Source organism: Grampus griseus (assembly GCF_964374135.1).
Source record: "Grampus griseus genome assembly, chromosome: 13".
Lineage (NCBI taxonomy): Eukaryota > Metazoa > Chordata > Mammalia > Artiodactyla > Delphinidae > Grampus > Grampus griseus.
The window spans coordinates 15674343-15700571 of record NC_139007.1 but is presented as its reverse complement, the minus strand read 5'-3'; the positions used below and the strand labels follow the sequence as shown (position 1 = coordinate 15700571).

General features: G+C 38.9%; 1 protein-coding gene across 2 annotated transcripts in view; it reads left to right on the top strand.

Moving 5' to 3' along the window:
- The first annotated feature begins 15150 nt into the window (after positions 1-15150).
- LOC309831726 (uncharacterized protein) overlaps positions 15151-26229 on the top strand; it is a 53140-nt gene continuing 42061 nt past the window's right edge. The window contains exon 1 of one of the 2 annotated variants that reach the window (XM_082669045.1): positions 15151-15256. The gene's annotated coding sequence lies outside the window, so the exon portion shown is untranslated. Of the gene's footprint in view, positions 15331-26229 lie in introns of both variants that reach the window. The other variant, XM_082669044.1, reaches the window with a different exon arrangement.

Below are 26229 nucleotides of genomic sequence, written 5' to 3'. Positions count from 1 at the left end.
CCATGACCACATAGCATTTCGCCTTCTGTACAAATAAAACATGAGCCTGAACACAATGTCCTAGGGAAGGTCTGAAGTCTCAAAAGGAAGTGAAATGGCTTCCTTTTTCTTAATGTCTTTTCCTGTAAGTCAAGGATGAGACTGCATATCCCATGCAGAAAATATGAAAGTCCAAAACTGTATTTAGGAAAAGATATATATATATAAAATAAAAATATATATATACATATATATTAGAACTTTCCTCTTCTCTTCTTTTATAACTCTTACTGGTGAATTCTTACTTAAACTGGTGTATCAGTTATGCTGCATTCCATTTTACCCAATGGATTGTGTTTTTTGTTTCTTTATTAAATAGACAATTCAGTTAAGCTCATTGGGATCTTTATTCAAAATCAGATTTTTTTTCTCTACTGGGATTAAATAAAAATTTAAGATATCTTTGATTATATTTTTTCATAGAGAAGAGAATAAAAAACTGGCATCTGCCATCAGATGATGGATTTTGTGACCCCTCCCTGTTTGCATTACTTATTTCTATAGTCTTTATACCTACTGTTCTGAGGGTTGTCATCAGGTAAAGGATGGTGCCTTGCTTATAAATGTGTTGAAAAGAGAATGAATGGATAAAGATGTTTATTTCTTCCCCAAATGTGGTTACACAAAAATTTAGAGAAAAAGTCTTTTTTTCCCCACTTTTTTCTATAAAATATGTAACTCTTTATCCAAAACAAAAGCATTGATTGATTGCATTCCTTGCCTCACTGTAGGTAGAACATAGGCAAAGGGAGGTTACCAGAAGCAAGGATAAAACCTAAGTACAATGGTCATCACTTCCATTTTAAACTTCAAGTGATATCAGTCTTTGTTAATTAATCTTTAACACTCACCTGTGTTGTTTCCAGGAGCTGCTGTAATTCACCTGACCATTGAGAACCTGGAAATCCTGCTATCCACAGCCAGACTTCTTGAGCACAACTTCTTGTTTCAGAGGCAAGAAAATGGTTTCGTGCCTGCCATAGCCTCACTGGATGCACAAACTGGGGATCCTAGGTGACACACTTTTATAATTTTCCTAATTGTATTTGAAGCAGTTTCAATAGTGACCTATAATCATAACTTTCCTACTCGTTGGGACGTCATAGGCAAGTTTTTCTTTACACCGTAAAACATAGAGTAAAATAGCTAAAGCATTATTTCTGGACAAAGAAGGGATTCAGGAACTTGGTGTACATTGCATGATTCTACCTTTGTTGCAATCTGTATAATTATATTTTCTGTGAAGGGACATGCCTTGCTTAAGAATAATGGTCATAGATCATTAATCCCATTTGTTTCCTGTGGAAAGAAAGGAATGTCCCACGTCAAAGCTCAATAGTCTCTGCTCCAATAAGGGCCCTCTTAAGATATCCCATAATAGCAGGAACATCCTTGCCTTGGGGACTTAATGCGCACTAGTCTTGATGTCCCTGAATAAGACCTCATCAAAGTCTGCACTGACATTTTATTTCATTGCCTAATGCTTCCTGTTAAGAAGACGGCCTTATTAGTCTGACATCTGTTGAGAAAAGTTAGTATTCGCATTTAGGTTCAGGACAAAAAGCAGAGCTTGGAAGTTAGCCAGGTTCATATCCTAGTTCTGCCACCTACTAGACACATACCTGGGTGAGTCACTAAACCCTTCCAAGCCTTCATTTCCTAGTCTTTCAAATGAGGATAGTGCCTGTCTGTGGTACAGTAAAGGTGAATTGTGACCCAGTGTTTTGCAAGTGTCAATTTGCATAAGAGTCACTTGGTAGATTTTAACAAGCTCACAGTTGATCCCTAACGTAGCTGGTTTGTGGATCACACTCTGAGTGGTAGAAGATTGTAAGTGGTGCCTGAATATACAAATAGATAATAGCCAACCATATATAAAAATAGAACTTAGACCCATAACTTCCAGCAACCTCCCCAGGAAGCCAACCCCTTATCTTTAATAAGTAGCCCAGAAAGCCAGCCAACAATAAGTCAGACCTGCAGGAAGTCAGACTGCTATCTGTTGTAATAATTCAGGCAATAACTTCTGTAGCAATCAGACCAAAATCGGGACTTGACTGGTAACCGACAGCTTCCCTAATTTTTGTCTAGACTTCCAAGTTAGGACCTACTAGACAAAGCCAAATATGCATCCCTAACCAATCATATAGGGCGCTCCGTGTCTAGTTAGCCTGCCCCCTGCATCCCCATGCCAAGAGCCTCCAATCAGGGCACACCCGAAGCCTTCCCTGTTTTCCACTAAAAACTATTCCACTACTCTGCCTGCTTTTGAGTCTCTGCCAAAATGCAAGTGATGGTGGCTGACTCCCTTGCTATAGCAAACTCTGCGTAGAAAGCCCTTGCTTGTTATTCTTTGGTTGGCCTTTGTTTGTTTCTACATAAGTGGCTTATGAAAAGTGCCTATTATTTAGTGAGGGCTTAGTGAATGGCAGCCTCAGACCTCCAGAAGACAGAAGAGCTAGACGCTTCTCTCCTCACCTTGGAGGAGGTCTTCATCTTCCAGCTTTCTACCTCCAGTCCCCCAGAGAGGTGGTTTACTGCCCTCATTAAAGTTCACACACACGCTGCTTAGTTCATCTTTCCTTGGTAATATCTTCTCTTAAATTAGAAGGAGCTTGTCTATTTGTCTTTTTTCTTTTTTTTTTTTTTCTTTATCCTCTCCTTTCATTTAGTCACAAAGAAGCCCAGACAATCACCAATTAACTTCTTTCCCCTTCCTCTACGGACTGTGGTTATTGGTGGATGATATCTTCCATCCAGGGAAAGGCCAGGTCATTTCTCATTTGTAAGCCCATCACTCTCATCCCTTATACTGTTCTGTCCCATACGTCCTCAAAAAAACTCGTGACGTTTTGCTTTAATCTACTACCACTTTCCCTGTATGTATGTCTCCCTTGGGGAACTCACTTGGAGGAGAGATTGCTGGGCCAAGGGAGGATTTGGACCCTCTTGGCTTTCCCAGCCTAGAGTCCCCCCAACAGCCTTCCAATCTCACTCCCTTTTCCCCACCGATCATTACTGTGTATAAACATGATTACCCTAGAGGTACCTTAACAGAAGGAATAGAGAGAGCATCCTCCAAGGAGGAAGAGAAGGAAAAGAGTGACTCAGATTTCTAACAGTCCAAGTCCAAATGCAAATTCCATGACCCGAATTGACATTTGGAAATCTATTTGACGCAGCAAAAAGAACAATATACAAATGGCTGTGCGACAGGAGTGTTTCAAACATAGATATAACTGGAAATCATTGCCAAGTATTGGGATTGTTAGAAGTGTGTTTACTTTTAAAACCTTTCACAAAAAAGGAGAAAATATATTTTAGAATGTGTGTCTTTATCAAGCATTTTCCCCACATCTTTGAATAATTTAAGGCTTCTGTCTCGATAGCAGCTTTTTAGTATACTTTGATATAGTCAAAAATACATGATAGCTCAGTGCCTTTGTTTTGTGAATGCTTTTCAAGTCACCCCACTTTCTTGCAGGTTGCCCTATGAGATAGAAAAGGATCTGAGATATTCCCAAGGAGCATCTCCCCGTTTTCTTAATAGTACAATGAAATTAAAAGGTTCTACTAAAAGCTGTGTTTGAGAAGAGGATTGGCATTGCTGTAGAACTTTTTCAAAATACTGTTCCTCAGCCTTCTCTGCAGCAGATCCTGATTCAGTAGCTCTGGAGCGGGTCCTTTAAATCCATATTTCTAAACGTTCTCTAAGTGATTTTGGTGCCTGTCAGGTTTGGCTTAGCAGCTGCAATTAGACGGATGCCAGTTGGTGTGATTAAAATACTTCTGGGTTGGAAGATCCTGTGGTCCTTTGTAAAGCAAAGCAATTTAATTCAATTGCACAATACTTATTGGATACCCACTCTGTGTCAGACACTTCAGTGTTTGCTGCAGATACCAAGGTGAACACACCTTGTTCTTGTCCTCAGTTGGCACAGAGACTAGGGAGAGAAGAATAGGGAGTGAGAGAGAGAAACAGAGAGAGGGAGTGAGAGGGAGGGAAGGAGAGAGAGAGAAAAAGAGGAAGCAAGAGGGAGGGGAAAAAGGAAGAGAGAAAAAGAATGAATCAAACACCCTGCAGAGTGTGGCAAGAAAGATGCCGATACATCCTACTGGATTTGACAGAGGAACAAGGAGGAAAGAAAAACCTACAGAAGAGAAAATAATTTTGGATCTGCCTTGTGAGCGTCACAAGAAATATGGTAGCGTGATTCCCAGCCACTGTGTTGAGCAATGTGGGGACCATGGAGTGCTCCCATGTAAAGTGTCCACAGCGCTCCTGTAAGAAATGCTGTATGAGTTGATGAAATGGAAGGGGAGTTAAGATCTTTGGCAATCACAGGGTCAAGGGAACGTGAGACAAGAATGTTGGCTTGGATCCCTACTGTGGTACCCTTTTTAGCAAGAACAATTAATGGAAAATACAAGTTGTATGAAGGGTTTTAGATGACAAATTTTTACTGGTCTGATAATTGAATACATATCACTGTTTCAATTTGGGAGTTTAAAATGGATACTAGTGGCAGTGAAAACACTAAAATTTAATCAGTTTGTATTTATTAGGGAGCAGTGTAGAATGATACCTTGCCCTTAGGTCCTCAAAAACTAAGCATTAACCAATTGCTTTATTGCTCTAGCATTTACTATTTCATGAACAAGAATAAGTCCTCTTGGGAATGTCCTTAAAACTTATTGATTTTTCATTTTCTTCCCAAATCAATGGCATTTCTGAAATATGCTTTCTCTGCCCAGCTATGTATGATACTATTGTTCGTCTTTTGATGGTCAACCCTATTTCCAGGATCCTTGAGCAAAGCAGTTAACTGGTAGTTTTCCTACTAAACTGGAAATCACAATGGTAGGGTCAGAACCTTTGCAGCCATCTACATGGTGAGTATGTATATTCCATTAGAAACAAACTTCAGAGAACACAGGAAAGCATTACCTAAATATTTACTAAGAATAAATTCATAGAACATAGAGCAAGTCCTTCGAAAACTGTACCTGGCCAGGTTCTTGAATATCACTTCTTACATTCCTCTTGAAAAGATTACTTTAATTTCTGTTCCTCTATATTCAAGAAGTCCTGTCACTTATAGTTGCCTTGATATGCTCACATGAATGAAACTCTGAAAGTTTTACTTTTCTTTAAAGTTTCAAATAAACTGTCCTAAATAGAACTAAATAAGTGATATTAAACATTTTGCAGCTATTGACATTTTCCTATATTACATTACTATTATGCCTACTGCAGAAGGAAAATTTCCCTGTGATACTACATGAACGGCAAGCCCATTTTCTACTAAAGAAACTATAAGAACATTTCCAAGACATTCAGTTACAGTCAAAGGTCGCAGATGGAATTAGGAGCTCTGGTCTCCTGATTTTGAGCTAGCGACCCACACTTCCAAGAAACGGGCCTTTTCCTCAACATTCCACTTAGATTCTCTACCAGGATGCAGTCTAATACCAAATATTTGTGTTTCACAAACAGCCCCAGCTACATATTACTTTGAGTCTTGCCTAAGTTTGTTAGGATGTCTTGAGCACTGGTTTTGATGGTGGGCATGACCCTTGACCCTTTGGTCTCAGTTGATACGAGGCTATGTATGGGGACTAACTAAAATGATATTATGAATAAAATAAATTTGTTTGGAAATATTCACCATCTAAATCCTGACCCAGGATCCAACTTTTAAAACCAAACCTCTTTTCTTTTAATTATTTCACACCTATGATAAACTTTGGAATATACCATTGTCTTCCTTTACCGTGCCAACCACTTAATGTATAGAAATTCTTTATTCATTCCAAGGGTGAGGCAAAGGACATGCATTGAATCCTGGTCTGGCCAATTAGATTTGTACAAACAGAAACATCAGTGGCTGGGAGGGGACATTAGAGACCAGCTATCCATCCTTCACGTCATAGCTGAGGAAAGAAAGATCCAGAGAGGCCAGCTGGTCTATTCGTCCAAATTTGAATCGAGGTCATGTGATAGAAACAGGTGTAGAACTTGGAGACTCTGATGTCTCATTGTTCTTTCCCCTAAGTTACAAGTAATTCTGCTCCAATGTGACAGACACCACCTCCAAATCTGACCTTTGGATGGCTAGTGGCTAGCAGGAAGTAAGTTGAGACCGTGCATGGTCACAGAGAGGTCATTTTCATTCATGTGACATGACATGACATAACATGACATAACTGTTGGAAGAGCAGAAGTATGACCATCCTGCATCAGCATCCTTTTCTTTTTTTGGCACATTTTGGGGTGGGGATCAGATATTAAGATTTAAACTCTGAACTAATATATACACTTAGAGCCAATATAATGACTCTGTCAATTATAGGTATGTGATGTTGGGACAAAGCATTTATTTTTTTCTAGTTCTCACTTTTCTTGACTATAAAGTAGGGTCAGTTATATATTACTATGTGGGATTTGCAGAGTACATGAAATAAATGGTCCACCTTAAATGTTATATAAGTAAATTGTCCTGCTATTAATAATGAAGTTTTTCTCTATGAAGTTTCTTATGGCTATTAGTAATAAGAATAGGAAACAGACTAAGAATCTTAGACATAATGTAGTTTAATATGTAATATTTCTTTCTAGATATACACACTAAGAGAGATGCATAAATTGTATACATAAGAATTAACTATCCTTACATATAATTTCCTTCTTTTGACAGGCAACTAATATCATTTAACTATTTGTATTACAATTATGTTTGCATTATTTAATGATACATTTGGTATCAAAGCAATGAATCAATATATAAATGGGAAGAAAAGCACACTTTATATTCTATTAATTTATAATGTAACGTCATACAGAATTCATGAAATCCTTTCACTAATTCTCATCAGTCAAAAAAGATTTTCAGAATTCATTTGTGTTATGAGTCTTTTCACAATGAACAAGAAATAGCAAAATCTTTTTCTTAGCTCAAAGGGTAGGGAACTGCTAGGAACTGCTTTCATTTATAAAACAGATTTTCATGGAGTTTCTTTTAATATGACTTTATAAAGCACAGTCAGTTCTTTAATTTGTATGGATTATTTAATTATATAATGATTATTAAATGAACTAAACAGAATTATATTTTAGCCTAATGAAAAGCTATATATAAGTACTTTTTCCATTCACCTTACACAGGAGCTACACAACATCATTAGAACCCTAACAAAGTATTAACTCAAATATTGGACACATATGCCTCTCCTTGTCCCAGGCCCATGGTTGAATGGTTTCTCACCACCACATCTCTCTCTTTTACATATGATGTCTTCCATGATTACATCCAAATGAAAGATTTTCTAATTTGAGCATAGCAGTTAAACATTATCAGAATGAAGTGAAAGTAAGCTTTTTAAAATCATGCCAAAGGAAAGTGGAAACCCAAAAGGGATTCTATCAAGAAGACAATTCAGAGCCTTTTTCTCTCTCCTTGCACTGTTGATTTTAGTCTCGGGAACAAGCATGGTATGTAGCATAGAATTTAACACTGGCTGCTGGGCTAGGAGACAGAATGTATTATCCAATGCATAAATAATATGTGATGTAATTGGAACAGTTTTCTTTGAAGAGTTAAAGCATTTTGCAAGTGGCCAAATTAGACTGGCTTAATTTCATTTCACTTAAGATATTGCAATTCAAAAAATATTTATTGAATGCCTATTTTCTGCCAAGTATTGAGGTCTTACACATATTTCAAGTTGCTTATGAGATAGTTAAATCTAAGAGATCCATATAGAAGTTAGTAGGTCCAGAATCAACCTGACTCTTTCCCACCCTCATACTTCTTTTTCTCTGCTTATTATATTAATAAATGTCCAGCCATAAAACTAGAGGCCCAAGAGAGGCCCTAGGTATCGTTGAAGTTCCTTCCTCTCCCTTACTTTCCTACATAGAATTTATCACCAAATCCAATTGATTTAGTCTCTGATATGCTTCTGGAAATCATCCCCTACTTCTCAATACAACTACTCCTGGTCTAATACAATCCTTTCTTTCTGTCCTGGACTCTTCCGATAATCTACTCTCCAGTTTTCCTTCCTCTTTGTGTCACCAAATTTCTTTTCTCCCTAAGCACTGCCATTAAGCAGCTTTCTCTAGTACAGACCTAAGCACATTATAACCACACTTAATATCTTTCACTGGATCTCCATTGCCTATAAAACTGTCCAAATTGCATGGAATTATTGCCCTTGTCTCAAGCTCTCATCCCCCTTTCTATACCTATGCCCTGGGCTCCAGTCACCTTTGCCATCCTCTAATCTACCATGTTCTTTCAGGTCTCTGTGCCTTGGATGCTCTCCCTGCCTGGAATTCCTCTCTATCCTGCATGACTGAAAAACATCTACGGATTTCTCAAGATCCAGTTTAAGGACTCCTTTCTCAATTAAGCCATTTTTTAAAGAGTTATTCAGTTCAATTTATTTATTTGTTTATTGTTCATTTATTTTAAAAAATTTATTTTATATTAGAGTATAGTTGATTTACACCGTTGTGTTAGTTTCAGGTGTACAGCAAAGTGATTCATTTTTAAATATACATGCATCTATTATTTTTCAGATTCTTTTTCCCATGTAGGTTATTACAGAATATTGAGTAGAGTTCCCTGGACTATACAGCAGGTCCTTGTTGATTATCTTTTTTTTTTTTTTTTTTTGCAGTACGCGGGCCCCTCACTGCTGTGGCCTCTCCCGTTGCGGAGCACAGGCTCCGGACGCGCAGGCTCAGCAGCCATGGCTCACGGGCCCAGCCGCTCCGCGGAATGTGGGATCTTCCCGGACCCGGGCACGAACCCGTGTCCCCTGCATCGGCAGGCTGACTCTCAACCATGCGCCACCAGGGAAGCCCTGATAATCTATTTTATTTATTTTATTATTATTTTTTTACATCTTTATTGGAGTATAATTGCTTTACAATGGTGTGTTCGTTTCTGCTTTATAACAAAGTGAATCAGTTATACATATACATATGTCCCCATATCTCTTCCCTCTTGCGTCTCCCTCCCTCCCACCCTCCCTATCCCACCCCTCCAGGCGGTCACAAAGCACCGAGCTAATCTCCCTGCACCACGCGGCCGCCTCCCACTAGTCATCTACCTTACGTTTGGTAGTGTATATATGTCCATGCCTCTCTCTCGCTTTGTCACAGCTTACCCTTCCCCCTCCCCATATCCTCAAGTCCATTCTCTAGTAGGTCTGTGTCTTCATTCCTGTCTTACCCCTAGGTTCCTCATGACATTTTTTTTTCTTAAATTCCATATATATGTGTTAGCATACGGTATTTGTCTTTCTCTTTCTGACTTACTTCACTCTGTATGACACACCCTAGGTCTATCCACCTCATTACAGATAGCTCAATTTCATTTCTTTTTATGGCTGAGCAATATTCCATTGTATATATGTGCCACATCTTCTTTATCTATTCATCCGATGATGGACACTTAGGTTGTTTCCATCTCCGGGCTACTGTAAATAGAGCTGCAATGAACATTTTGGTACATGACTCTTTTTGAATTATGGTTTTCTCAGGGTATATTCCCAGTAGTGGGATTGCTGGGTCTTATGGTAGTTCTATTTGTACTTTTTTAAGGAACCTCCATACTGTTCCCCACAGTGGCTGTATCAATTTACATTCCCACCAACAGTGCAAGAGTGTTTCCTTTTCTCCACACCCTCTGCAGCATTTATTGTTTCTAGATTTTTTTGATGATGGCCATTTTGACTGGTGTGAGATGATATCTCATTGTAGTTTTGATTTGCATTTCTCTAATGATTACTGAAGTTGAGCATTCTTTCATGTGTTTGTTGGCAGTCTGTTTATCTTCTTTGGAGAAATGTCTATTTAGGTCTTCTGCCCATTTTTGGATTTGGTTGTTTGATTTTTGTTATTGAGCTGCATGAGCTGCTTATAAATTTTGGAGATTAGTCCTTTGTCAGTTGCTTCATTTGCAAATATCTTCCTCTATTCTGAGGGTTATATTTTGGTCTTGTTTATGGTTTCCTTCACTGTGCAAAAGCTTTGAAGTTTCATTAGGTCCCATTTGTTTATTTTTGTTTTTATTTCCATTTCTCTGGGAGGTGGGTCAAAAAGGATCTTGCTGTGATTTATGTCATAGAGTGTTCTGCCTATGTTTTCCTCTAAGAGTTTGATAGTTTCTGGCCTTACATTTAGGTCTTTAATCCATTTTGAGCTTATTTTGGTGTATGGTGTTAGGGAGTGATCTAATCTCATACTTTTACATGTACCTGTCCAGTTTTCCCAGCACCACTCATTGAAGAGGCTGTCCTTTCTCCACTGTATATTCCTGCCTCCTTTATCAAAGATAAGGTGACCATATATGCATGTCCTATAAATATCAGTTAAGTTCATCTTGTTTAATGTATCATTTAAAGCTTGTGTTTCCGTATTTATTTTCATTTTGGATGATCTGTCCATTGGAGAAAGTGGGGTGTTAAAGTCCCCTACTATGAACGTGTTACTGTCAATTTCACCTTTTATGGCTGTTAGTATTTGCCTTCTGTATTGAGGTGCTCCTATGTTGGGTGCATAAATATTTACAATTGTTATATCTTCTTCTTGGATCGATCCCTTGATCATTATGTAGTGTCCTTCTTTGTCTCTTGTAATAGTCTTTAAAGTATATTTTGTGTGATATGAGAACTGCTACTCCAGCTTTCTTCTGATTTCCATTTGCATGGAATATCTTTTTCCATCCCCTCACTTTCAGTCTGTATGTGTCCCTAGGTCTAAAGTGGGTCTCTTGTAGACAGCATATATGTGGGTCTTGTTTTTGTATCAGTTCAACCAATCTCTGTCTTTTGGTGGGAGCATTTAGTCCATTTAAATTTAAGGTAATTATCGATATGTATGTTCCTATTCCCATTTTCTTAATTGTTTTGGGTTCGTTATTGTAGGTCTTTTCCTTCTCTTGTGTTTCTTGCCTAGAGAAGTTCCTTTAGCATTTGTTGTAAAGCTGGTTTGGTGGTGCTGAACTCTCTCAGCTTTTGCTTGTCTGTAAAGGTTTTAATTTCTCCATCAAATCTGAATGAGATCCTTGCTGGGTAGAGTAATCTTGGTTTCAGGTTTTTCTCCTTCATCACTTTAAATATGTCCTGCCAGTCCCTTCTGGCTTGCAGAGTTTCTGCTGAAAGTTCAGGTGTTAACCTTATGGGGATTCCCTTGTGTGTTATTTGTTGATTTTCCCTTGCTGCTTTTAATATGTTTTCTTTGTATTTAATTTTTGATAGTTTGATTAATATGTGTTTTGGCATATTTCTCCTTGGATTTATCCTGAATGGGACTCTCTGTGCTTCCAGGACTTGATTAACTATTTCCTTTCCCATAATAGGGAAGTTTTCAACTATAATCTCTTCAAAAATTTTCTCAGTCCCTTTCTTTTCCTCTTCTTCTTCTGGAACCCCTATAATTCGAATGTTGGTGCATTTAATGTTGTCCCAGAGGTCTCTGAGACTGTCCTCAGTTCTTTTCATTCTTTTTTCTTAATTCTGCTCTGCAGTAGTTATTTCCACTATTTTATCTTCCAGGTTGCTTATCCATTCTTCTGCCTCAGTTATTCTGCTATTGATCCCTTCTAGAGTATTTTTCATTTCATTTATTGTGTTGTTCATCGTTGTTTGTTTCATCTTTAGTTCTTCTAGGTCCTTGTTAAATGTTTCTTGCATTTTGTCTATTCTATTTCCAAGATTTTGGATCATCTTTACTATCATTATTCTGAATTATTTTTCAGGTAGACTGCCTATCTTCATTTGTTAGGTCTGGTGGGTTTTTATCTTGCTCCTTCATCTGCTGTGTGTTTTTCTGTCTTCTCATTTTGCTTATCTTACTGTGTTTGGGGTCTCCTTTTTGCAGGCTGCAGGTTCGTAGTTCCCGTTGTGCTTGGTGTCTGTCCCCAGTGGCTAAGGTTGGTTCAGTGGGTTGTGTAGGCTTCCTGGTGGCGGGGACTAGTGCCTGTGTTCTGGTGGATGAGGCTGGATCTTGTCTTTCTGGTGGGCAGGTCCACGTCTGGTGGTGTGTTTTGGGGTGTCTGTGGACTTATTATGATTTTAGGCAGCCTCTCTGCTAATGGGTGGGGTTGTGTTCCTGTCTTGCTAGTTGTTTGGCATAGGATGTTCAGCACTGTAGCTTGCTGGTCGTTGAGTGAAGCTGGGTGCTGGTGTTGAGATGGAGATCTCTGGGAGATTTTCACTCTTTGATATTATGTGGACCTGGGAGGTCTCTTGTGGATCGGTGTCCTGAAGTTGGCTCTCCCACCTCAGAGACACAGCACTGACTCCTGGCTGCAGCACCAAGAGCCTCTCATCTACACGGCTCAGAATAAAAGGGAGAAAGAATTAGTAGAAGTAGAAAGAAAGAAAAAAAGAAAGAAAGAAAGAAGGGAGGGAGGGAGGGAGAGAGGGAGGAAGGAAGGAGAGAAGGAAAAAAGAAACAAAGAAAGATAAAGTAAAATAAAATAAAATATAATAAAGTTATTAAAATAAAAAAATTATTATTAAGAAAAAAAATTTTTTTAATGGACGGATAGAACCCTAGGACAAATGGTGGAAGCAAAGCTATACAGACAAAATCTCACACAGAAGCATACACATACACACTCACAAAAAGAGGAAAAGGGAAAAAATCATAAATCTTGCTCTCAAGTTCCACCTCCTCAGTTTGGGATGATTCGTTGTGTATTCAGGTATTCCACAGGTGCAGGTACATCAGGTTGATTGTGGAGCTTTAATCCGCTGCTCCTGAGGCTGCCAGGAGAGATTTCCCTTTCTCTTCCTTGTTCTCACAGCTCCCAGGGGTTCAGCTTTGGATTTGGCCCCGCCTCTGCGTGTAGGTCGCTCGAGGGCGCCTGTTCTTCGCTCAGACAGGACGGGGTTAAAGGAGCAGCTGATTCGAGGGCTCTGGCTCACTCAGGCCGGGGGTGGGAGGGGCACGGCGTGCGGGGCGGGCCTGCGGCGGCAGACGCCAGCGTGACGTTGCACCAGCCTGAGGCGCGCCATGCGTTTTCCCAGGTAAGTTGTCCCTGGATCCCGGGACTCTGGCAGTGGCGGGCTGCACAGGCTCCCCGGAAGGGGGGTGTGGACAGTGACCTGTGCTCGCACACAGGTTTCTTGGTGGCAGCAGCAGCAGCCTTAGCGTCTCATGCCCGTCTCTGGGGTCCGCGCTTTTAGCCGCGGCTCGCGCCCGTCTCTGGAGCTCCTTTAAGCAGTGCTCTTAATCCCCTCTCCTCGCGCACCAGGAAACAAAGAGGGAAGAAAACGTCTCTTGCCTCTTCGGCAGGTCCAGACCTTTTCCCGGACTCCCTCCCGGCTAGCCGTGGCGCACTAACCCCCTGCAGGCTGTGTTCACTCCGCCAACCCCAGTCCTCTCCCTGCGCTCCGACCGAAGCCCGCCCCGGCGGGTGAGCAGACAAGCCTCTCGGGCTGGTGAGTGCCGGTCGGCACGGATCCTCTGTGTGGGAGTCTCTCCGCTTTGCCTTCCGCACCCCTGTTGCTGTGCTCTCCTCTGCGGCTCCGAAGCTTTCCCCTCCGCCACCCGCAGTCTCCGCCCGCAAAGGGGCTTCCTAGTGTGTGGAAACTTTTCCTCCTTCACAGCTCCCTCCCACTGGTGCAGGTCCCGTCTCTATTCTTTTGTCTCTGTTTTTTCTTTTGCCCTATCTAGGTACGTGGGGGGGGCGGGTTCCTTGCCTTTTGGGAGGTCTGAAGTTTTCTGCCAGCATTCAGTAGGTGTCCTGTAGGAGTTGTTCCACGTGTAGATGTATCTCTGGTGTATCTGTGGAGAGGAAGGTGATCTCCGCGTCTTACTCTTCCGCCATCTTCCTGGAAGCCATCCCTTGTTTATCTGTTTTATACACAGTAGTGTGTATCTGCTAATCCCAATCTCCAAATTTATCCCTCCCCCCAACCTTTCCCCTTTGGTACCCATACGTTTGTTTTCTATGTCTGTGAGTCTGTTCCTATTTTGTAAATGAGTTCATTTTTAGCTTTTTTTTTTTAAGATTCTGCAAATAAGTGACCACATCTTCTTTATCCATTCCTCTGTCTATGGACATTTAAGTTGCTTCCGTGCCTTGGCTGTTGTAAATAGTATCAATGAAGCCATTCTTTGCAGGCCGGTCACTGTTGTGGCCTCTCCCGTTGCGGAGCACAGGCTCTGGACGCGCAGGCCCAGTGGCCATGGCTCACGGGCCCAGCCGCTCCGCGGTATGTGGGATCCTCCCGGACCGGGGCACGAACCCGTGTCCCCTGCATCGGCAGGTGGACTCTCAACCACTGCGCCACCAGGGAAGCCCCAATGAAACCATTCTTGATGCTTCTGTTTAACTTAACGTTTTTCCTCTTCCCCCAACCCCTTTGCATTCTGTACGCACTATTGTCAGAGCTTTTTCCATAATGGCAAACACTTATTTGAGTTCTCTACTAGACAGTGCCTGTGGCAAGAATCTTCTCGTTGGTGTCTCTCTCCAACTGCTCCTCGTTCTAATGTTTCTTACACATTGTTTCCAGATTACCTAAAAACATTCAACATACCTTGCTTGCTTATATTATAAAGTCCAGCTGCTCAGCATGGTACCCAAGGTTCTTCACTCTCCATTCCCAGCCCAATTTCCTTACCCACGCCGTGCTTCCTGCACCCTCATACACAGCAAGCACCTAAATGCACTGCAATGGTTCATACTTCTGTTTATTTCCCCTTTTTGAGGAATGTTTTTTTCCTCCTTTCCAGACGGTCTATTCTTACTCATTATTTGAAGGCTCACAGGACACACAAAATCTATATGAAGGTGCCCCTGCACTCTTTGGTAGAGCCATACACCCCTTTCTTTACACTTCCAGAATGCTTCTGCAGAGGGCATATCACCCCTGGAATCTTACTATAGCCTCCCTGGACTCCTTCTTCCATGTTTGCTCTCTTCACTCAATCCTCAGCACAGTGACCATGCGTGGAATGTCAGATCTTGTCCATCCTCTCCTCAAGGCCCTTCCCGGGCTCCCCAGCTCATTCAGTCCTGACAAAGCCTTGCCTCATATGGCCTCTCTCTTCTCACACTCATCTTCCTCTCCCTCTGCTCCAGCCTCAGCGCCTGGCCTCCTCGATCTTCATTGGACTCCTCAGACAAGTTCCCGGCTCTGGGCATCTGCAGTTATCTTTTTCTCTACCTGAAACTCTTCTCCAAATACAGTAAGTCCCCCACGTGAGAACCTTCCAGTTGCGAACTTTCAAAGATGGGAATGTGCATTCGCGTGCCCAATCATGTAAGTTAGTTCACATGTCTGGTGTACATTGTCGTGTGTGTGCGTCCTCTACAAGTGGTTGTGCTTTTGTGTACTTTGCTGTGCAGTACTGTATAGAGTACAGTAGTACAGTATCTTTATCAAGCCCAGGATGTTTGGAAGCAAGTGTAAAACCAGCGGTGATGTAGCTGGTACCACGGTACTTTTCAAGGTACTGTACTGTAAGATTAAAATGTTTTGGTTTTTTGTTTGTATTTTATGTATTATTTGTGTGAAAAGTATTATAAACCTGTTACAGTACAGTACTATATAGCCGATTGTGTTAGTTGGGTACCTAGGCTAACTTTGTTGGACTTACGAACAAATTGGACTTACAAACGCACTCTGAACAGAACTCTCTCGTATGTATGGCACTAACTGTAATCACATGGCTTACACTTTCTCCCCTCCAGGCGTTTAGTTAATGTCACATTCTCACTGAGACCATTCTCAACGATCCATCCCATTTGACCTTGTACGTAACTCTTTTCCTGTACTTATTCCCTATCCTCCTTCACTGCTTTCATTTTCTTCACAACTAATATTTTCTATTTTGTTTCTTATTGCTCCCCCTGGAAACTAAGCTCCACAGAGTAGGATTTTTTTTTTTTTTCTACGCAGTTTTCCGAGGTTTCCTAGAGCTTAGAACAGTTTTGGGTATATAACAAGACTTAATTATATAGGTTGAATAAACACACCAATTCACGCTATAAATTACTTGAATGGAGAGATTATGTTTGACTCAATTCCATGATTCCATCTGGGAATGATTCCTGGCACATAATCATTAAACCCACAAAAGTTTTTGATGAATAAATGAATATATTTGCCAACCCTTGGATGCAGTGTAGGAGAAGCTACTTAAACATGCAGCAGCTTATTTGCTGGATTTCTTCCATCTAAATATAATTCTTTAAATGGCTTCTCAATCTAAGGGGAAAAAATGGTCAACTGTTATTATTGGCTAGTAATGGAAAAGTTCCTCATTTATCTGAAAGACTGTTGGAACTCAATCCACTGTACAAGTCAGAGGGATTTGTGTTGTTGTTCCTCTGTATTTTACCCTTTAACAACTTTGTTCCCTTACATTGTTTTTTTTTAAATTTTTATTGGAGTATAGTTGATGTACAATGTTGTATTAGTTTCAGATGTACAGCAAAGTGCATCGGTTATACATGTACATATATCCGCTCTTTTTTAGATTCTTCTCCCATACAGAGTATTGAGAGTATTGAGTAGGTCATTACAGAGTATTGAGTAGAGTTCCCTGTGCTAAACAGTAGGTCCTTATTAGTTATCTATTTTATATATAATAGTATGTATATGTCAATCCCAATCTCCCAATTTATCCCTCCCCCCTTACCTCCTGGTAACCGTAAGTTTGTTTTCTACATCTGTGACTACTTCTGTTTTGTAAATAAGTTCACTTGTACCTTTTTTTTTCAGATTCCACATATGAGTTATATCATATGACATTTGGCTTTCTCTGTCTGACTTACTTTATTCAGTATGCCAATCTCTAGGTCCGTCCACGTTGCTGCTGTTCTCTTACATTGTTGAAAGACAGTGCGACTTTTCAGCTCTGGCTTTAAGGTAGAAAACTGGGGCATTATAGGAAATTCTGATGCCTGGTATACAGAACCAGAAATTATTATTCAGTTAGTTGGGATGCAGCCTGATCATTGGTCATTTTTATAAAAGTCTCAGAGAAATGGAAATTAGAAACCAAGATCAGGAACCACAGTTTAAAAATGGTTGTAACTCTTCATTACAGCACTGTTTACAATAGCCAGGACATGGAAACAACCTAAATGTCCATCAGCAAAGGAATGGATAAAGATGTGGTACACATATACAATGGAATATTATTCAGCCATAAAAAGGAACGAAACTGGGTCATTTGTAGAGACATGGATGGACCTAGAGACTGTCATACAGAGCAAAGTAAGTCAGAAAGAGAAAAACAAATACCATATATTAACGTGTATATGTGGAATCTGAAAAATTGGTATAGACAATCTTATTTTCAAGGCAGAAGTGGAGATACAGACACAGAGGACAAGTGTTATGGATGCCGGGGTGGGGTGGTGGGGTGAATTGGGAGATTGGGATTGACATACATACGCTATTGATACTATGTATAAAATAGAAATGAGAACCTACTGTATAGCATAGGGAACTCTACTCAGTGCTCTGTGATGACCTAAATAGGAAGGAAATCCAAAAAAGAGGGGATATATGTGTATATATAGCTGATTCACTTTGCTGTACAGTAGAAACTAACACAATATTGTAAAGCAACTATACTCCAACAAAATTTTTTTTAAGAAGCAGCTGAGACACATCTGGAATCTCAAAAAAAATAATAAATAATAAAAATGGTTGTATCTTAGACTGTGGTCAGGTCTCAACGGCTATCACACAACACCTCACTCTCACCATGACTGAAACAATTGGGACAGTATTTTACGCAAACGTAATAGAAATCAGGAAAGGCATATATTTAGTTATTTTTGATAATGTAAAATGTCTAGATTTTTTTCTGAGGTAAATGATAGATTACTTCATACTTTTCAAAGTTGTTTTCATGAGCTTACTGCCATATCATGTTTAAGCCATCTCTTTTTTCCCTTAGCTATTAAATATAAGTGTGAATAAAGGAGAAAAATGGACATCTAAATTGACAAATTTATCATTTTCATTTTTCTTTATAAAACTAAATCTTATGGAAGGTTTGCTTCTCTCTGTGAATTGAAGTCCTATGTATTAATTTATTATCTAAAACTAGTCAAGTTAAGAGAGGAGCTACAATGAGATTTTAAGGTTGGATATTAAATGCTATTAGAAAGAATTTTTCATCTACCACTTATTCCTTTCCAAAAAATCAGTGAAGAATCTATGGTCATGGTTTCCTAACTAACATAAAATAGCCCCACTTGTATGTATAGTGATTTACATTTGCCTCTAGGAAATTAAGCAGTTAGTTACAATTTACTACGCATATAGAGCAGATATAGGATATAGAATTAATTTTACACGAATACTTCAATTTCTGTATCCTTTACACAGAATGAGTTGTATACCAGACACACACATACAAATTATATATACATAACATTTCTGTAAAAGAAAGTATAAGCAGTAATTTGTACCTAACTTAGAGGATAGTATGTTTCATCTACAGTTTATAGTAGCTGTGGCTCAAAGAATGGCACTTTTTTTTTCTTTTTGGTATTGAGTAATTGAAGAGACTTATAGGAACAATTAGATTTATGTCCACAGTTACAATGTCTGCATTTTCAGTAACACCTGGGCCTTTGCTTTCTTGTTGAAAATGAAATGTTCCCAATGCCAGACTGTGTGTAATGAGTTGGAGAAAAAGTGATTCTTCTTACTCATCACTCAGTGAATAATGACACCAGTGATGTGAATATTAGTGGCACATGAAAGAATAATGATCCCTCCTCATGCCTCCCTCACTGCCCAGGGAAACTATGTGCCCACAGCTTCTGGGGAGCTTCCAGTTTCATAGCATAACCTGAAACTAGGGAACATCCAGATTGTAGAAAGGACTGATATCCTACACTGCTGCTTGCCATTAAAGCAAAAAATAAGTCTGGGATGCTTAAGAATTTCTATAATTTGTGTTTAATTCACTCCTCTCTGTTCATTGTTTTTAGGTCTTTTTGGTTCTGACTTTTAGGAGATGCGTTTTTGATTCCTTCAGGTAGACAAAACTAGAAGATTTTTCTTGTTCTTCTCATGTCCAGCTCTGTCCATAACTCTAATAAGATAAACAAATCCATATGTCAATCATGAGTTTGCCTAATTGTAAATGAATGAAACTATTTATTTTCTCTGTCAAGCTCTTAATTTTATTAGGACCCATCTCTATATATGCCAAGATAGAGAAATAAGAGCTAATTTAATAGAGAAACATAAATATATACTCACCAAAATTTATTTAGGGCACTTATCCATAGCTCGAAAAAGAATAAAGCTCAATTTATTCTTACCTCAGTGCCATGAATTAGATAGCTAAGATAGTTTAAATTCCATCCATATACTCTACCGTCTTTGCTTAGATGTTCATCTTTAACCTTGCCTTATCTTTCTTTACTAAAAAGAAAAGACTTTTTAAAAAAAATAGAGGCTCACAGAAAATGGGTGAACAAATCCCTCACTTCTGTAACTTTCTTGTATCTTTGTCCTTTTATTTAAATTAAAAAAAAGTTTTTCTTCCTTCCACTGCCTTTTACTTTTTCTTAAACACTGAAGTGTTTGTTTGATTTAAATTGATTAAAGTTAACCATTTTCAAGGAGAGACATTTGAAGTCTTGGAAGAAAATAATATTTTTCTCTCCTGATGCTTTTGAGTCATCTTAACCCCTTCTCCTAACTCTCAGATGAAATTGAGGTGTCTTTAATTGTTTAACTAAAAGGGAACTTCCTAAGGGACAGAAATGACTTAGGTGGAAGTCTCGAGTTGTCTTGAAAAAAAGCTCAGGGCTTTAGAGTCAGACCTGGTTGAGTGACCTGGGGAAGGAGCTAGGTATTTCTGTACCTCATTTCTGTTGTTCTTAAAAGGTGAATGATCCTCTCACAAGGCTATCATGAGATTAAATCTAACTGGAGAACATACAGAGTATGTATATTGTAGGTCCTCCTTAAAAATAGGAATTCCATATTTCATTTATTTAACCCTTTCCAATGAAAATGCTAAAATCATTTTCATTTAATATTTTGTCAATGCCTATACTTCTAAGTGACTGTGGTTATGTTAATGAATAACATATGTTCAAGGAATACGACTTGACTCCTTGGTGTCATCAGTCAGTGACCACTTCAGTGGAGTAGATATTCAGTGATCTGAAATTGTTACTACAGCCAAAGCACCAAAAGAATCCCATGCAAGCAAAATTTTGGATCAAGGGCTTAATTTCTTTTCAAGCAAAACCCATAGATTGTTGGCTCTGAACATGTTCAGAAGAAGCCACTCTATATCCAGTTAAATTACCAGTAATTGTTCTTCTAAATTGGCTTATAGAAATTAACTGAAGGCATTCATTTGTTATTGGTGGGCATGAGTGATGCTGAAAGCAAAGAGGGGCCCAAAGAGGAAACCTGTGTTAGATTTAGTGTCTGGGTGAAGTAGGTAGGTGTCTCCTAGACCTACTTTGAGGGGAACCAATCCAGATATATTATCTGTTTAAAAACAGTGTCTCACCACTCTCAGTGTCTGGAGATGCTCAAAAAACATGGAAGATTCGTCATAAACTCTGAAATAGAAGTGTAGTCTCTGGCTGCAGAATGTACCCTGGCATGAAATGACCATTTCAGCATCTGGTTAGTAAATTACCTCAGCAGAAAACACTCTCCTTTGTTGACAAATGGTCTAGCTACTTTCTTAGCGAGACTGGAGGATGAGAAACTTCTGGAAACAGTTTGTATGCACTCCCTAAATATGGAAATATGGTGAAAAGTCCTGTAATCCAGGTGGAATCATGTACCAAGTGTTATTATAAACAAAGTCAATGTTTCTCTTCATGTCTTTTCTTTAAAAGCATAACTAAAGTTGAGAACTTAAATTTTAAAAATGGTTTTGTTGCAGTTTATTAACCTCAAAACCAATAAGAAACAAATGTTGTATTGCATTCTTATTAAAATAAATTTAAATAATTAGATTTCTAAGTTGAACCATTGAGTATTTCAAGACATATTTACCCATGATACTATCTTACCTTGGGCAATTCTTTCCTAAGGTAATTATGCCAATACCTCTTATTTGGACTATTTCAATATCAAAATGTAAATAAATGAAATAAAGTTGGAACAGCAAAAAGGCACTTAACTAAAAAATGTTAGCATTTGAAGAGAACTTTGATATCCTCGATTCTAGCCTTTTCATAGTATGGACAAGGATATAACAATATTAGGTCTAAGCAGGTTTAGAAACTTGTCAAGGTTATATAAATTCCCCAACTTTTCCTACGCTAAGTCTGGTGTTTCTTCACCCATCAAGGTTCATCCTCATGTTTAGCGAATAGTAAAAGGATTGATAGGACCAGAATATAAGGGGCTTGTGGAAGTTGAAAAGGCTAGAAAGGCAGGCAGTATAAAAATATGTAGATCCTTTAATGACAGGCTGACTAGTTGAGACGTTGTTCCTTAGGTAACAGGGATCCACTGAACATAGCATGGAAGCTTGATCAGAGGGTTATCAAGAAGCTCACAGGACAATCTTAAATGTATATGTTTGTGCTCTGCCCATGAAGCTCGAGAAACAATTTGCCACCCATTTCACACCTTAACTGGAGTAAATTTGTCTTTTTGCATAGTGACTGGGTACCATGACTATAAGAAGACTGTAAGAGATATAGAGGGAGATTACAGAAATAAACAGCATGATATATTTGGAGAAGGGAAAAGAATATGTAAACCAGTTTCTTTTTCCACCTAGTTCTCTTATTAAGACTGAGGTTCCACTTCCAAAAGCCAGAAAGTAATAAGGTCAAATACCTATAATTTCTGACAGTGCAGTGAGAAAAGCAGTAGAATAAGTACCGATTTGGAGGGAAAGATTTGGAACTTTCTTCTTTAAAAATCTTAAATTGGACAGGTCATCTTATTCTCTGAAATAAGAGAGGTAGGTAGTGATGTAGGTATCCATTTGAAGGTCAACCATGGGTCAAAGAAATAGTAAATTTGAAATTTCACTTCACCTAATCTAATATTCTATCACCATTCGTCTTTTAAACTAAAAAAAAAAGAAAAAAATCAACTTGCTATCTAAGAAAATGATTGTACAAGGAAGCATTTCATGTATAAGAGAATTCTTTTCTTGAATAGCAATTATTTCACATCTCAGAATCTTAAATGTGTTACTAAGGGGATATAAAAAGATTCATGGGACCTTTACTTCTGGTTATGATATAGAAAGTCACAGGAAATCCTTGTTTTCATCCTAACAACCAAAAGAACCTGGATAACCTTCAAAAACACATAGTTCTTTTCTTAATCCTTCAGAAAGCTGAGGATGTGATGAAACCTTAATAAACTGATTTCCAGAAAAATGACAAGCTCTTCACAAGAAAGAAGAGTTCCATAGCTGTTCTCTTTTCAAGCGAAGTAGCGGAAGAGGAGGTACAAGCCATAGAAGGGGTTAAGGAGAAACCAGCTAAACTTTTAATAAATTTTTAATGGCTGTGTGTAGGCTGGCGCGAGGGATTAGATTTCCAAGGGGCCTAAACCACAGAGCAAATCTGCACCCACCCACCAAATATTTCCCACAAATCTTCACCTAGTGCTTGAGAGTACTATGCCATAAAGCTGGGGATAAGTCAGGAGAGCTGAGAGAGGTACCCCTGAGGTACACAGAGCCTCCTCTAAGTAGACAGCACCCACTAGAGGGGAAGAGGACGATTGGTAGGAAAGCTGAGACACACAGCTCTCTCAGCCACATAGGCTGGGGCAGGACAGGAAGGAAAGGTTTGAGACCCGTCTTTCATGGAATGTAAAATTGCTGACCTAATAAGGCTGAAGAATGGGAGTCAGGGTGGAAAGAGATCTCCAGAGTTGGAATCCAGGGATGATGCCAGAGAGAAAAGACTTCTTCCCAGTGAATCCAAAAAGTTGGCAGCTGAGTTGTGAAACAGAGAGTTATCATTCATGGTACAGAGAGATGGCGGCTCAGTTCTGAGGCACAAAGAGAACTCCCTAATCTCACCAGTGCTCAGACTCTAAACTATCCTGAGAAGAAAGTCTAGATCTTTCCTCAAAACACACGAAGCCAGTGCTCAGAGTCAGCCTAGCTCAACTGCATATCATACCAATGCAGTCTTCCACTCTTGCACCCAAGCAAAAAAGGGGAAATAACTTTTTTTGGAACTTAATATTATTTTAGGCCTCCACTATTCTTTTATACAAAATACCTTTCATATAATAAAACATCGGGAGACATTAAAAAACAAGATAATGGGGCCCATGCTCAATAAAGGAAAAAGTCAACAGAAGTAGACACGAAGATGGTCCAGATCTTGGATTTATCAGAGACTTTAAAATAGGATAAAATTGCTCAAAGATATGTTGAAAAAGATATCATGAAAGGCAATCTAGTATACTCAACAATGGTAAATATTATAATAGATGTATAATAATTAACATATGGGAAAGAATCACTGAATTGGTAGAGAAACATAGGGAAGATTTGATTCAAGAGGTATGATTTCAGTTATGCCTTGTGCTATGTTTAGAAACAGAAGAAACATAGAAAAGCATTCTAAGAAGGTGTAATAGAGAGTAAAGAGATAAGTAGTTAGGAAAGGGTATTGTATATCTGCAAAGCAGTGAGAATTTCTAAATAGTAGAAATGTATAATTCTAGGGATGGGGACAGGGAAATTTCATTGACATGTGACCTGCATACTAACACATAGCCCTATGCTCCAAAGAGCCCCATGCTTGGTTTAATGCTTTGCTGTGGCCAAGTTGAAATTCTTAACCTTTGATCAAGGGTCATCATATTTTTATCTTGCCTTGAGACCTCCAACTTACATAGTCTGTCTTGAGTGGCGGTGGCCATCAGGAGATGTTAGGAGCAGATCGTGAAAGGCTTTGAATACACCATTAGACAAATTAAGGTGATCATATGTCGCAGATTCTCCAGGACAGGCCCAGTTTATACTGTTGTCGCATCCAACTTTTACTGGAGTCTCCTGTCACTTTATAGTGTCCTAATTTGAGCATACCACACTCTGCCGCTCCAGGAGCCAAAGGATATTTTTAAGCAGGGGTGTGTTCTGAGTATACATCGTTTTCAAGCAAACTTTATAGATTTCAGTGTGAAGAGTAGACTTAGGTATGGCGGAAACTGCTCATACGAGCAGTTAGGAGGCTTCTGTAAGACACAATAGTGGTGACCTAAACCAAAGCAAGGACTGAGCGGAAAGAAAGTTGTAGCACACGGTATTTGTTTTTCTCTTTCTGACTTACTTCACTCTGTATGACAGACTCTAGGTCCACCCACCTCACTACAAATAACTCAATTTTGTTTCCTTTTATGGCTGAGTAATATTCCGTTGTATACATGTGCCACATCTTCTTTATCCATTCATCTGTCGATGGACACTTAGGTTGCTTCCATGTCCTGGCTATTGTAAATAGTGCTGCAATGAACATTGGGGTACATGACTCTTTTTGAATTATGGTTTTCTCAGGATCTATGCCCAGTAGTGGGGTTGCTGGGTCGTATGGTAGTTCTATTTTTAGTTTTTTAAGGAACCTCCATACTGTTCTCCATAGTGGCTATATCAATTTACATTTCACATATATATGGAATCTAAAAAAAAAAAAAGGTTCTGAAGAACCTAGGGGCAGAACAGGAATAAAGACACAGACGTAGAGAATGGACTTGAGGACACGGGGAGGGGGAAGGGGAAGCTGGGATGAAGTGAGAGAGTGGCATGGACATATATACACTACCAAATGTAAAATAGATAGCTAGTGGGAAGCAGCCGCATAGCACAGGGAGATCAGCTCCGTGCTTTGTGACCACCTAGAGGGATGGGATAGGGAGGGTGGGAGGGAGATGCAAGAGGGAGGAGACATGGGGACATATGTATACGTATAGCTGATTCACTTTGTTATACAGCAGAAACTAACACAACATTGTAAAGCAATTATACTCCAATAAAGATGTTAAAAAGAAAAAAAAAGAAAGATGTAGAAGATATCAGATTTGGTAAATTTTTGGATGTGAGCAATAATGGAAAGAGAAGGATCAAGAATGACATCCAGGTTTCAAACTTGAAAGATCAATAGAAGATGATACTCTCGTACAACGTTTGAAGGAAAAGCAAGAGAAGGTTTGTTTGGACTGCAGTGACATATACACACTACTATATTTAAAATAGATAACCAACAAGGACCTATTGTATAGCACATGAGACTCTGCTTAATATTCTGTAATAACCTAAATGGGAAAAGAATTTGAAAAGAATAGATATATGTATACATTAAAAAAAGAAAGAAAGAAAAAAAGAAAAAGGAAAAGAAACAGCATTTAGAACAAGATAATTCTCCGAAAAGGTCCCAGTTATTTTCTTCCTGGAATTTAAAAAAAGACCAAGAATTTATATAAAATTATTTATTGTTTTCATGTCAAAAACATTATATAACTAGATGCCTAGTTAAAAAAAGAGTTGATTGGCCTAATGAGTATATAGGTCTGGAATTCAGAATAGAGGTCAAGACCAGAGATGTGAATTGGGGAGACATATGAGGCCTGTCTGTTCTCTTCTTGATATATTTGTGGCTATGGATCCTAGCCTTGTCAATAGGAATCTGTCTGTGACAGGAAATGACCCCCCCAAGCTAGGTCCATGAGGGTGGAAAAAAGAGGAAGGGTCTTAAAACTTGTCCCAAGCTCTCTTAAGTTGGTGCCAAATGTAAGTGATTTCCAAATGTAACATCACATCTATATTACATTTTTTTCTGTATCTTTATTACCTTTTGTCCCCCTTTCCATATTCCTATTTATTTTATTACATAGGCAGCTTATGTTGTCAATAACTATCTTGGGGTTGTTTTAAACTTTCTTTTGCCCTGAAGCATGCTCCTTGCTGTTCTTTTCTTATTTCTACTTTGATATATAACCTACTGCTTTAATCTTAGGCTTACTGCTTCTCTTTGTCTTTACTTATTTTCACTTACCTTAAACTTTTTCTTTTATTCCTTTTAAAGAAAAAGAAAAATGCTTTCAGTATTCCTTTAAATTTCAACTTTAGGCTTTTTTACTTTCTAATTGAAATTTTTATTGAGATAATTGGACATTAACATGCAGTTGTTAAAACCAATACAGGGTCAGATGATTTCACTGGAGAAT